The sequence below is a fragment of the Impatiens glandulifera genome, unplaced genomic scaffold (genome assembly GCF_907164915.1).
Source record: "Impatiens glandulifera unplaced genomic scaffold, dImpGla2.1, whole genome shotgun sequence".
Taxonomy (NCBI): domain Eukaryota; kingdom Viridiplantae; phylum Streptophyta; class Magnoliopsida; order Ericales; family Balsaminaceae; genus Impatiens; species Impatiens glandulifera.
Genome location: NW_025919501.1, coordinates 65,163 through 79,811, shown reverse-complemented (window position 1 = coordinate 79,811; position 14,649 = coordinate 65,163).

Genomic DNA, 14,649 nt, shown 5'->3' with positions numbered 1-14,649 from the left:
TCATGTTTTATTCATGTATAAATGACTAAGGGTTATTATTATGAGAAATGCAGAGAACATGAAAGATTTAGTAGCGTTTCATGTGGGTTACTAATAAGTAACATTTCATGGAGATCATAAATATATGATCATGAGACTTATCAACAAACATGGCTTAGTGAGAAAGCTAACAAGCTTTCATAATGAGGCTTACTATCGTGTGATCATGTATATATGATCCAAGTATCTTTATTGTTTATCGCAGAAGTTAACAAACTTTTCGTGAAGGTTATTCGTAGGCGGGGTTGAAAATGATCATATATAAATGATCATGGTGCCATCAATAAATAGGCGTTCATGTGTAGGAAATTCGGAACAGAACATTTTCGGAAAACGGAATTAGAACAAGACTATATCAGGGAATGAGACTTCATTGGAGTACATATCGGAAGATAGGATTTCGAACAGAACTTTGTTGGATTACCTATCGGAAGATAGGATTTTAACATAAATTTACAAATAACCGTTGTGATTGTTGATAATAAGGCTTAAATATCTATTGAGTGATAGGGTTTGGAATACATATTTGGGAGATATGGTTTGTTTTAGAGCACCTATCGAGAGATAGGGGTGGGTTGCTTGAGTACATATTCGTAGGATAGGATTTTGATACCTATTCGGGCGATAAGTTTTTGTTCGAAGACCTATCAAGAGATAGTGTTTGATTCGGAATCCTATGCAAATTATGATGTTGGTCTTGTTGACAAACAAGGCTTGATATTTGTGATTTGAGAAGACATACCTATTCGAATGATAGGGTTAGATACATATTCGGGTGATAGGGTTTGGATACTTATTCGGATGATAGGGTTTTTATCTAGGTACCTATTAAGAGATAGGGTTTTCCTGAGTATGCTATCATGAAATGTGGCTTCGTTACCTATTGGGTGATAGGGTTTTGTTTGAGGACCTATCAAGGGATAGGGTTTTGAGATACTTGTTTGAATGATAGAGTTTGGATTAATGACTTATCGAGTGATAGGGTTTGGTTAGGATCATGTATGAATGATCATTGTGCTTGTTGACAAATAAGGCTTGAATACATATCGAATGACAAGGTTTTTGTTTGAAATGTTTGGACTTAGTGATGGTGGGAGAGGTGATACATATCGAGAGATAGGATTTTTGCGGAATTGTCTAAACGATATATCAACCTATTAGAAGAAATAAGGGGTTACGCTTCTAGCGTTAACACAAATAGGGTTTACATGAGAAATCGTGTATGCCTTGGTCTGAAGAAGTACGCGAATAGACGCCTTGCTTCTGCTCTGCTCATCAGCATAGCGAACAACAACGTTCGTTATCAACTGTCTACCAAGTATGCTTTAACCGCTTAACTGCCAAGTACTCAAATATTCCTCATGATCGCGTTGTACTTTCCAGTACACCACGTTCTATCGAATATTCCGTAGTACAATCCGATACACCATGATCCAACGAATATATTCTTATGTACATTCACGTACACTTGGCGTACATCCATCAGAAAGCTGAAACGTATCCAAGAGGCAAATTTGACTTTTGCTACACTTCAATATAAAAAGTCATCCAAGTACAACGGCGAAGCTCTCTCTTCCCTGAACAATCGCACAAATTTACGAATTGCTAAACTCTATGACTACTCTCTCTCAAAGATCATTTTATAACTCTATGACTCCTTGTGTTATTTCATTTCTATATCTTCCAATCGTTTATCTACCGTTTCAAATCGAGCAAGTATTTCTGCACTTGAATCCATTCAGGAAATTGCAAAGATCTGTGAAAATAGAAAAAAAAAATCATCTCTAATAGGATTAAAATAGAATTGAAATTGATTATTAGTTCAACAATATTCAACCCCCTTCTATTGTTGTACTCGATCCTAACATATATATATATATGTGTATATCTTATTTTATTTAAAAAATATTCATTATTTATTAAATATAAGACACATTAAATACATATTTTTAAATTATTGTAATTTTTTAATTTATTTTATTTTTATCCTTTTCGTGTGCATCGCACGTGAATTTATCTAGTATTTATTAAAATGCTTAATAGTTTTGAACATTTTTTACTTTGACTCACCCTCCATGAAGAACTTTGTGGTTTTCAATGGTGCATTTTTAAATATTAGATTACATCAATAGGCATGATCTGAGGCCTTAAACCACCCTCCGTGGACAAACCCTTAGGTTTTTTCACCAATAATTGTATTACTCAAGAAGACCTTCCTAACATTCGATTACACCTTGCAGCATGATCTTAGGCCCTAAATCACACTCTATGGACAAACATTTAGATTTTTTCAAAAATGTTTCTTTAATCAAGTTGACATTCCCACTGTGGATGAACTGTTCGATTTTTATAACCAATGTTTGCGTTGCACAAGATGACATCCTCGCTTCCACTTCATCTACTGACATTCCCACCATGGACGAACCCTTAGGTATTATCACCAATGTTTGCATTACTCAAGCCCACATTCCTTCCATTGACGAACCCTTAGGTTTTCTCACCAATATTTGTGTTACTGATAGGATCAGTGCTAACAATAGAAACTAGTGTCTAGCTATTGTGAACAGCTTATGATAAACTCTTCAATAGTAATCCTCTGAGGGATTAATATCTATTTCTATTTTCGCAAATCCTCCAAACTCTTGAAACAGATTCAAGTGCGGAATCGTTTGTTGGATTTGAAGCTTTTGACAACTTAATGTAAATTACTGAAAGTAAAGAACACATGGTTTGTTTATGGATGTTTGGAGTAAACCCTCCTACATCACCCCTTGTTCCTCAATTGGAAGGATATCCACTAGAAGACTTTGATTTGTATAGAACACACTGCACAAATCCAGTCAGAAACCCATGACTTAATTGACTGTATGTTCTGAACTCCTAGCACACACACTGTTGAACAAAACACTCTTTGTTCAACTTACAACCCACTTTTAATGACTATCAAATAGTCTTGTAACTTATCTCTCAACTTCACGTAGTGAATTAAAAAATACACTTGAGAATAAAATATGTAGAGAGAGAGTAAGTTGATTCAAGTGATCAAGCTTATAGAAATTTGGTGACTCAATGAGAGAGAGCTTATATTTCTGTCTTGTGATTCCAGTCAGCAATTCGTCTATTGTCCTTAGGTAGCTATTTATTCTTGAAAAGAACTAACGGTTAAATCCTCCTTTTGGAAACTTGTCATTTTTCCATTGGATTTAATAGCCATGAGGTACAGGGTAGTACAACATGAAAATATTCTTGAGATCGTGGTAGTACAATGCAGTACAGGCAATTTGAAATTATGGCATACGTGGAAGTTGTTCATTTATTGAGCTCTACTGCTAGTTGTCTAGAGGATCATCTACTTTGCTTATACTACTATGCTTAAATGCTATCTGCTGATCTGAGACGTCCATCTGCTCATCTTAGATGTCCATCAACTCATCTTAGACGCCATATGATCATCTTAGACGCCATATGATCATCTTCGACGTCCATCGGCTCAAGTTAGACGCCCTCGTCTAAATACGCTTAGACGTCATCCGCTCAAGTTAGACGCCCTCGTCTAACTACGCTTAGACGCCCTCGTCTAACTACGCTTAGACGTCATCCGCTCAAGTTAGACGCCCTCGTCTAACTACGCTTAGACACCCTCGTCTAATTAAGACTTAGGCGCCATCTGTTCAAGTTCGACGCCCTCGTCTAACTACGCGTTGACTTTGAGTTATGCCAGCAAATTAATAAAACACTAATTATTAATTATATTTATATATTTGATATGACTAACAATTATTGAACTTAGTTTTATCAATTTATTATCAAAAACCATTACATCAATCATCAAATCAAAATTGTTAAGTTATTTTAAATCAATTAAAAATCTTAACCCAACAATTTCTCCCTTTTTGATTATTTAAGCTAAATTATCAAAATCAGGTGAGTTCATGATTTAAATATACTTTATCATTAAAAATCTTAACCCAACAATTTCTTCCATTATGATTATTTAAGTTAAATTATCAAAACCAAGTGAGTTCATGATTTAAATATACTTCATCATTATAAAATCTTAACTCAACAATTTCTCTCTTTTTAATTATTTAAGCTAAATTATCAAAACCAGGTGAGTTCATGATTTAAACATATTTCATCATTAAAAATATTAACCCAACAATATCTCCCTTTTTGATTATTTAAGCTAAATTATCAAAACTAGGTGAATTCATGATTTAAACATAATCTAGGATTATCGCAATCTAACAATCCTAAAAATATTTCTAAGGTAAGAAAACTTAGACACGGGAAGTGGCTTTGTGAAGGTATAAGCCACTTCAGGCTGTTGCTTTTCATATGCTTTGTCCGAGCAGTCGGCTGTCCAGATGCCATTTGATTCTTCCAAACTGCTTTCCTGTTTTACCTGCATTTAAAGACAATAACAAATTTGGTGCCCATTTTTCTTTGGGTGCGTAGTTTATTAGTCCTTTGGGAATCCATATTTGAGTTATCTTGATAGATTTCCCATGTTGTGTTGAGATTACTGCGTATGATTTAGGCTTAACAGATGTCTTTTTGCAAATAGCTGATCCATTAACCATAGAGGATGGTTTTTGTCTAAAGCTCCTTGACTTCCTGTCAGGTTTTGATTTGCCATACTTGTTGGCTGCTTCCTTTCTAGGTTTTAGCCAGCTTACGGTTGATTTAACATAAGCAATCTCATCCTTCAAGGTTAGATCCTCACAGCTTGGATCAGTTCCTTTATCAGTTAAACTCTCTTTGACAAAGTTTATTGGCTTAAACTTGTATGTTGCTGAATTTAACTTTTTACAGGACTTTTCTGAGTTAGCACTGTAAAATCCTAAACCGGATTTGCATCCGGCAGACCTTAGTATATAAATTTGTTGTTTGACAACGTCTCCAGACTTTGTCCATGAACTGACTATATATCTTAAACGTTGGTTTTTAGATGAAAGAGTTTGAATCTTTTCATTGAGCGTCTCATTCTCAGATGAGAGCTCATCCACTTTATTTTCAGAAATATTTGGTTCAAAAACTTGATATGAAACAGAGTTATTGGTTTCATATTTTGATTTCATTTCATTAAATGAGTCTGATAACTTCATGTACTCAATGACCATGTCATTGAGTACAGTAGTTAAATCATCTCTAGTAAAATCTTTTGAGGAGAAGTCGAATGAATACCTTGGATTGGTCATCTGTCATCAAGCATGTGACGGCTTCGTTCTCGCTATCACTAGGTGAGTCACCTGAGTCGTTATCGGCCCACTTTGACTTGCGTTCAATGCTCATAAAAACCTTCTTCTCTTTTTGGTTCTCCTTAATTTGATCGTTACAGCCATATATTTGAATCATCTTCTTCTAAATTTCTTTAGCGTAGGAGCATGACTTGATCTTACTGAATATGTTCATGTCGATCGACTTGTACAAGATATCTTTGGCGACGTTGTCCACGTTGTTCATCATCTTGTCTTCAGCGGTCCAATTACATATTGCCTTCTCAATCTTTATAGGACCATTAGTGATGACATCCCACATGTTGTAATTGAGGGCTGCCAAATGCGCTTGCATTCTTATCATCCAATAATTGTAGTTTTCTTTTGAGAGAAAAGGAATGTGGTTGACGACAAACATGTTTCAGGTTCTTTTTTTTTTTGAGAACGCTGGGTTCCGCTACTTCTATGGAGTGCGACTAATCCCCGCGGGTTAAGTACATAGCCCGCAAACATACTTAACCAATTAACCAGACGCAAAACATGTCGTCTGACGGGCTCGAACCCAGGACCTCATGGAGGCCTGGGGGATATCCACCTCTTGTTGCCACTAGGCTAGAAGAGGGGATATGTTTCAGGTTCTTATTGGTGCTTGAGAATAGAAAACGATGCTCTGATACATCTTGATAGGATCAGTGTTAACAATAGAGACTAGGATCTAATTATTGTGAACAACTTACGATAAACTCTTCGATAGTAATCCTGTGAAGGATTAGTATCTGTTTCTATTCTTCGCAAATCCTCTAAACTCTTGAAATAGATTCAAGTGCAGAATCGTTTATTAGATTTGAAGTTTTTGACAATTGAATGTAAATGGCAGAAAGTAAAGAATATAGGGTTTGTTTATGGATGTTCGGAGTAAACCCTTCTACATCACCCCTTGTTCCTCAACTAGAAGGATATCCACTAGAAGACTTTGATTTGTATAGAACACATTACACAAACCTAGTCATAAACCTATGACTTAATTGACCGCATGTTCTGAACTCCTAGCAGACATTGTTGAATAGAAAACCCTTTGTTCAACTTACAACACACTGTGTATGACTATCAAATAGTCTAGTAACTTATCTATCAACTTCACGTAGTGAATTACAAAATACACTTGAGAATAAAATATGTAGAGAGAGTATGCTGATTCAAGAGATCAGACTTATAGAAATTTGGTTATTCAATGAGATAGAGAGCTTCAGTTTCTATCTTGTGATTCCATCCAACAATTCGTCTGTTGTCCTTAAGCAGCTATTTATTTTTGAAAGGCACTAACGGTCGAATCCTCCTTTTGGACACATGTCCTCTTTACGTTGGATGTACTATCCATGAGATACAGGGTAGTACAGTAGGAAAATATTCTCGAGATCGTGGTAGTACAATGCAGTACAGACAATTTGAAATCATGGCATATGTGGTAGTTGTTCATTTGTCCGTTGTCCTTAGGCATCTATTTATTTTTGAAAAGCACTAACGGTCGAATCCTCCTTTTGGACACATGTCCTCTTTCCGTTGAATGTACTATCCATGAGTTACAAGGTGATACAACAGGATAATATTCTTGAGATCATGGCAGTAAAATGCAGTACAGACAATTTGAAATTATGGCATATGTGACAGTTGTTCATTTGTTGAGCTTTGTTACCAGCTGTCTAGAGGACCATATGCTTTGCTTAGACGCCATCTGCTCAAGTTATACGTCATCGTCTAACTACGCTTAAACGTCCTCTTCTCAAGTTAGACACCCTCCTATAACTACGCTTAGACGCCCTCTACTAAAGTTAGACGCCTTCTTGCGCGCGTTGACTCTAGTTGTGCCTGCAAATTAATAAAACTCTAATTATTAATTATACACCTGATGAGATTCAAACACAGGTCACCGATGTGACATGCGAGTATACTTACCACTACACCACTTAAGATGCTGATATCTAAATATATATTTATATATTTGATATGACTAACAATTATTGAACTTATGTTTATCCATTTATTATCAAAAATCATTTCATCAATCATCAAATCAAAATTGTTAAGTAATTTTAAAAACTCAACATTTACTCAAACCGACATTCTCCCTTTCACTTCATTTACTAATGTTTGCACAGACACATATAATTATTTAGAGGGATTTAAACCCGGATCATTAATATGAAATGTTAACACTTTAACCGCTAGACTATTTATTATTGTTGAAATAATTTTATAATTTTGTGTATGTATATATATATTTTGTAAGTTATATTTTAAATAATTATAATTTTTTATACTCATACAAAAACAAAATATAATAAAAATAATCATATCTCTTATCATAATATTAAATAAAAATATTTCGTTAATAATGATATATATATATATATATAATATTATATATGATAAAAATAATTAAATTATTTATCTTAATTTTTCTCAATAAATTATATAAATTTATTAATAAAAAAAATTTATATATATATATATATATATATATATATATATATATATATATATATATATATATCATTATTAACGAAATATTCATTATTTATCATATCTTATGTTAATTAAAAATTATTCATTATTTATCAAGTATAAAACACGTTGAATACATATTTCAAAATTATTGTAATTGTTTTTGAATTTATTTTGTTTTTATATTTTAAGTGTGTTTCGCACGTGAATTTACCTAGTATTTATTAAAAATGTTTAATAGTCTTCAACATTTTTGGCTTTCACTTACCCTTCGGGTGCATTTTTGAACATTATATTACACCTTTAAGCATGATCTTAGACCCTAAATTACTCTCCGTGGACGAACACTTAGGTTTTCTCACCAATGTTTGTATTACTCAAACATACATTCTCAATATTCGATTACACCTTTCGACATGATCTTAGGCCCCGAATCATCCTCTATGGACGAACTTTTAGGTTTTCTCACCAATATTATATTTACTCAAGTCAACATTCCCTCTATGGACAAATCCTTAAGTTTTATCAACAATATTTGCGCACTCACATATAATAATTACTTTTAGAGGGATATGAATCATGGTTTTAAGTATGAAATGTTAACATTCTAACCGCTAGACTGCTTATGATTCTTGAAATAATTTTATAATTTTGTGTATGTATATATATATATATATTATATCCCACCAAGGTATACTAGTGGTAAGAGTCGGCTTAAGAGACCAAAATATCACGGGTTCGATTTAATCTGAAAGCGTTTTGAGTTTAAGCGGGGGTTCATGGTTGTGGGAGTGTCATGCTAGCTCTTCTTTATTAAAAAAATGTATATATATTTGAGAAGTTACATTTTTAATAACTATATATATTATATAAAATTTTCATACTCATACAAAAACAAATATAATAAAAATAATTATATCTCTTATCCTAAGTAAAATAAGAATATTTTGTTAATAATGATATAAACCCAAGTATCGGAAAAATTTGATCAAATGACTCTAATAATTGGTCTAATTAGAAAATGACCCAAGGTTGATAATGTGTGCATAAGTGACCTTTTGGGCTTGTCAAAAATTATGTGAATTTAATGCTAAATTTGAAAATATATTAAAAATCTCATACATTTACCATACAAATAAATTCAGTATCGGTACCAAACCTTACCTTTTTTCGGTATACCTTGAAAATCGTTACTTTTAATATATTGCGGTACGATATTTTTCGATATACCTATAATATCAGTAATTTTTCCCACCCCAAGGTCAGACCAGGATCGAGAGATCTGACCGAGGATCTTCAGTCATGAACGATAGGTTCGACCGGTAAATTTTAGCTATAACCGAGAGGTCCGACCGAGTCTTTTTAACTAGGACTGAGAGGTCCGACCGATGTTCTTCATCTAGGACCGAGAGGTCCAACTGAGGATTTTTACATCCGAATGAGAAATCGAAAATATGACCAAGGAGTCGCATACCGACCAAGAACTCCCAAATCTAGGAACAATGATCTCCACCCATGACTGAGGCGTCCGATCGGGAAGTCAAGCCTAAGACCGAAGAGTCTTGCACCCGACCGATCACTCTCGAACCTAAGACCAATGATTTCCACTAAGTATTGAGGCGTCCGACCGAGAATTCTAGCCAAGGACGTAGAGGCCCTAACTCCCTGATCAAGAGACTCTGTACCTCGACCGAGAATCCTAAACCTAGATAGAGGGGTTCTCAACCAAGACCGAGGGATATTTAGCCCCGACCGAGGAAAGCGAACCTAGGACCTAAGGCATCGGTCCTAGGGCTTGTTTGGTTCTAATTTTCAAATTTCAAAATTATTTTTGTAATTTTGGAACCTCAAACCATTTTCTAAAAATCCCGAAAAAATAGAAACTGGTTTTAAAATATTTTTGGGATATTTCCACAAAAATATTTTGACAAAGGCTCGTTTATAATTTATTTTTAAACTTTACTACCTTTTAAACTGATGTTCTTCAACTATTTTATTCCTTAGTCATCATCAACAACAAGTATCATCATTTAAAAAATTGATGTTATAATTTTCTAAATACACAAAAACATATGCATGTCTAGGACCGGAAGAATAATCGGTTAAAATAAAACGTTATACAACCGATTTTTAAAAGCCAAATTTATTAATAGAGCCCGTTTTTAAAACGGATACGAATGATGAAATGCGAAAGCTCTTTCCAGAGTATCACCAAACAACGAATTGAAAAAAATTCTAGCTAAAAATATGTTTGTACACGTATGTCTTTTTTTATTAATTTAAAAAAAAAAATCAATTAGCTTTGTTTCAAATAAAAAAATCTTTTAAAAAATTTATTTTTAATTAATTTATCAAAGATTTTTAAAAAGTTAAATTTTAATTTGATTATAATAAATCTGAAGATCGGTTAAACTTGAACTTAAATTAATTATTTTATAATTAATTCAAAATCTACGAGGAATTATTTAAAATAATAATTTATTTAAAAAAATTTATAACCTACAAACTTAGATTAAAATTCTCGAACTTAAAGATTTTCTTAAAAATAAGGATTTTCTGAGAGTTAAAATTTAACAAATATGTTTTATAATTTGAAAATGTTAATAAAAAGATTTGATTAGAAAAATGTTAAAAACATTCAAAATTATCAAAAATTATATAAAATTCATTTGACTATCATATTATAACTATTTGACTAATACCTTTTTTTCTAATTATTTTTGCATTTAATTTTAAATGATCAATTAAAAGATCAGAGAATTAATATTATAAATGTATTTAAAATAAGATAAATTATTTATTAATGTACTATAAATTTTTGACACGTTTATATTATTTAATTAAAATAATATAATTTTAATTTATTTGTGTTTTCTTTTTTAGTTTTATTATAATTATTCAATTAAATATATGGTTTTTATCATTATTTTTAAATCAAATATATATATATATATATATATATATATATATATATATTCAAATTATAAAATAAAATGATGTTTTTTTATTAAAATTATTTTATTTGATTAATTTTTCTAACATGGTATATATAATATAAAATAGAGATCAGCGTGTTCGTACACGTGTTCTATGATGATTTGATCTCTAGGCCATGTGAGATAGCCCTCGAAATTACTAGAATTGTCTCTCCCGGCTTTTAAATGCACTAGCACGCAGCCGATCCAAGGCCAATTGAAGTGAAGTGCAGAGTATTGAAGTGATATATATATTTGTACAAAGAAAGCTTTCTATCAATTTTCAAGATAATCGGCACGTACAGAGATGGCCTTAATTCCGAGCATTTTCGGTGGTCGACGAAGCAACGTCTTCTTCGATCCCTTCTCTCAAGACCTCTGGGATTCGACCTTCGAATCAGGATTAATCCCTTTCTCCTCTCACCGCGAGACCTCTGCCTTCGCAGCCGCCAGAATCGACTGGAAGGAAACGCCAGAGGCTCACGTGTTTACGGCAGATATTTTCTTGAGTCGGAAGTCATAAAATCAGTGTCGAAATCAGCATTGATCAAGAAAGCGCGATCGTCATAGTACGGCACGGGCGGCACGGGCTGATCTGCACGGACATCACGATATTGTCTAGGGTCGTTCTGTTGTGTAGTTGGTTTTGTCTGTTTTCTGGTTTCTTTTGGATTCTTTTTGGGAATATGCTGGTTGCCGTCTAGTGTGCAGTTTTCTCCTCAGTCAGGCTGGTCTAGGTTGGGTGGTTTTTGTTAGCTCCTTTGTTGTCATCTACTACTGTAGATTATTGTTGTTGATTTCTGTTGTAGGTCTGAATTATTGATGGTTTCTAAGGGAATTTGGTTGTCTATTGTGCAGGCTGAGTCACGATGAGCCTACGCTCAACCAGTCTCCGCTCGACTAGCCTCCTCAACCGACCTAAAAGTAAAAGAAAAAATAAAGGGAGTTTGGAGAAATTGGCTGAAAGGGCTACCACTTTTTCTAGGTGTCCGACCGGTCACAACGTTGCTGATGCAGATGACGCTGACTTCAATCCAACTATTACATCAACCTGTCACATGACTGGTCTATCAACCGGTCAAGCCCGTCACCCAACTCATCTACCAATCGGCCATGACGCCCCTCCCCTGACCGGTCATGTATCCTCCACCCCGATCGGCATAGCCACTATCAACCAAATCCACTACAACAAAAAAGACTTTCGACGACGCTTAAAAAGACTTCTGCCAACCTTTAAAAGCGTCGTCAAAAATATTACCGACACTTATTTTTGTGTTTCCAGAAGCAGGGTGGCGTAAGTTATAACAGTGTTTAATTAAGCGTCGGTAACATTAATTTAAGCGTTGTTAAAGGTCTATTTAATTTTTAATATTTTTTTTTATATTATAATATTACTTTATTTTGAGAATTTTATCTGAATATTTTATTTTAATTAAATAATTATTAAGAAAATTTATTTCATACTAATTATAAAAAAAATAACATAAATTCTCTTAACAAAATTATTTTATAAAATCATATCATAGTCGAAAGATCTCAAACAAACAAAAATAGCTTTAAACAACAAAACTGAAATAAAAATTGGAAATTGATGATTTTGTAGAAAACTGAAACAAACTTGATCTTCTTTTTGCACCTCCACTTTCCACTGCAATTATGTACAAAATATTCTTTTTAAGATAAGAAATAAAAAAAATTATATTTATGTGAATTAAATATAGAAAAAGTTTGAAAAATTAAACCTCGCTACATTTCTTCTGTCTGCAACCAAACACAAATAATTAATTTTCTTTTTATAGTATTATAACTCAAACAAAAAGGTATAAAACTTTCATATAAATATTTCTCAATTGTTTACCCGTGATGAACAACCGTGCAACCATGAGTCACCTATTTAAATTTTGATATTAATAGCATACTTTAGAATAATAAGATTCAGTCAATCTCAATAAATATTTGATTTTTTTTTTTACCTTTATGATGACTTGAGTTTGCATTTTCTCCATGAAGATTGCCATCATTGTTACAAAAACTCTCGAGATTCATCCTTCATCAGTAAAAACCTGATTTTAGAATAGACCCGCAAATATATATATAAATAAATAAATTTTGATGCGACTGTTTTACCTATTAGCAAGTCTGGATGATTACGTATGTTCAATATTTTCGGATGAAGCAAGGCCATCAGAAGTGAGCATAGCCAAAGATGTATGAGCACATGCTGCAGCCACTCTTGGTCCCACGGAATATGTCAGAAAGACAACTTAAACATTCAGAATCGAGTTTTCATGGAGTGAGTACACATTGAAACCATTCTGAATTTCAGAAAATGAAAACAAAATGAACCCACCAAAGACATGACAATATTTTTTTGAATATGATCGGAATTTCCATTAATCAAAGGAAGTGCCATCAGCACAAGCGGCACGACATGATCGGTATAGGCGACACAATAGGCACAGGCGGCACGGGACGATCGACATGGGCATCCCGGTATTGTCTTGCGCCATTCATTAAGCATTGCTAGTCTAGGATTTCTTGTACATTTGTAAGCGCCATTAGATTTTGCCCTCGATTGCGGTTTACTTTTTATTATCTCTTAGGGTTTCTGCAATTAATTTGTTCTATTACTCTGTCTATGTCATTATGGGGAAAGGGAACAACAAAAGTAATAAATCAAAAGAAGTTAGGGATTTTGTGCTGGAAGGAATTAAAGAAGCAACAGTCAAAGAATTTGAAAGAATTTCTGAAGAAGTTATCAAAAAACAGCAAGATACCAACACAATTAAGCAATCTGCTCCAACTACTGTTGGGAAAATCCTATTGAAAATAATGCAGGAAAACAAGGGGATAATGAAGGAGCTTGGAAGATACGCTATAATGAAAGAGTTAATCTGTTTGGGCTCAAGAATCCGATTACAAAACTCCTTATGCATGCCAAAAGGGGAGAAATTGTCATCAATAAAGAGAAAGCACAACAGATTATAATTCAACTCAACACCCTCTATCTTCAAGACTGAAATCTATTGAAAAAAAGAAGAATATGAAGAAATTGTTCAATGGTCAGTTGCTACAATGAAAGAACTAATGAAGGCTCCCAAATCTAAGTCATATACTATCAGGAGCAACTCGACATGGAAAACTAATGAAGTCTGGAAAAACAACAATGCAAAAAAGTCAGAAAATCATTCTTATAAAGGGAAAATCTACTTGGGCAATACACAGACAAAAGTGGAGGTACTGAATTCTCCATTTGAATTTAAATTGCCTACTGAAGTAGAGAAAACTGTATAAAGGAATGGGAAAATGTAGTTGTGGGAAACTAAATAGGGAAAAACAGAGTATCCTTCCCAATTACTAAAGATGCACTGTTGAACAATGGGAGGAAAAGGGTTGGAGAAGATTTCAGCAAATGTCCATGATTTATATTTCCTTAAATTTAAGAAGGGATCTAATCTAGAGGAAATTCTAGAAAATGGGCATACATATATAGGATCCAATTGTATGAAGTTAGAAAAATGGTCCGAAGACTTTAACCTATTGAGGAAGCCAAAAGAAACTGCACATATATGGTTCAAGCTCTGGAATATACATGCACATATGTACAATTCTGAAGCCCTTAGTCATTTTGCAAGTTTATTGGGTAGACCATTATATATGGATCCAATTACTGAAGGAGGAGAGCACCTAACATTAGCTAGAATTAGCATTGAGGTTCATCCTAGAAGCATAATGCCAAAAAGTATGACAGTAGTAGGCATAAAAGAAAAACCTACTGTCATGAAAATCACTTATGAGTGGAAGCCAGACAGATGCTCTTTCTGTAATACTTTCCAACATGCAAGCCCAAAATGTGATTTTCCTAAAGAAGAAGATTAGAAAATTCATAATGGTCAAAAAGTAAAGATGCAGGA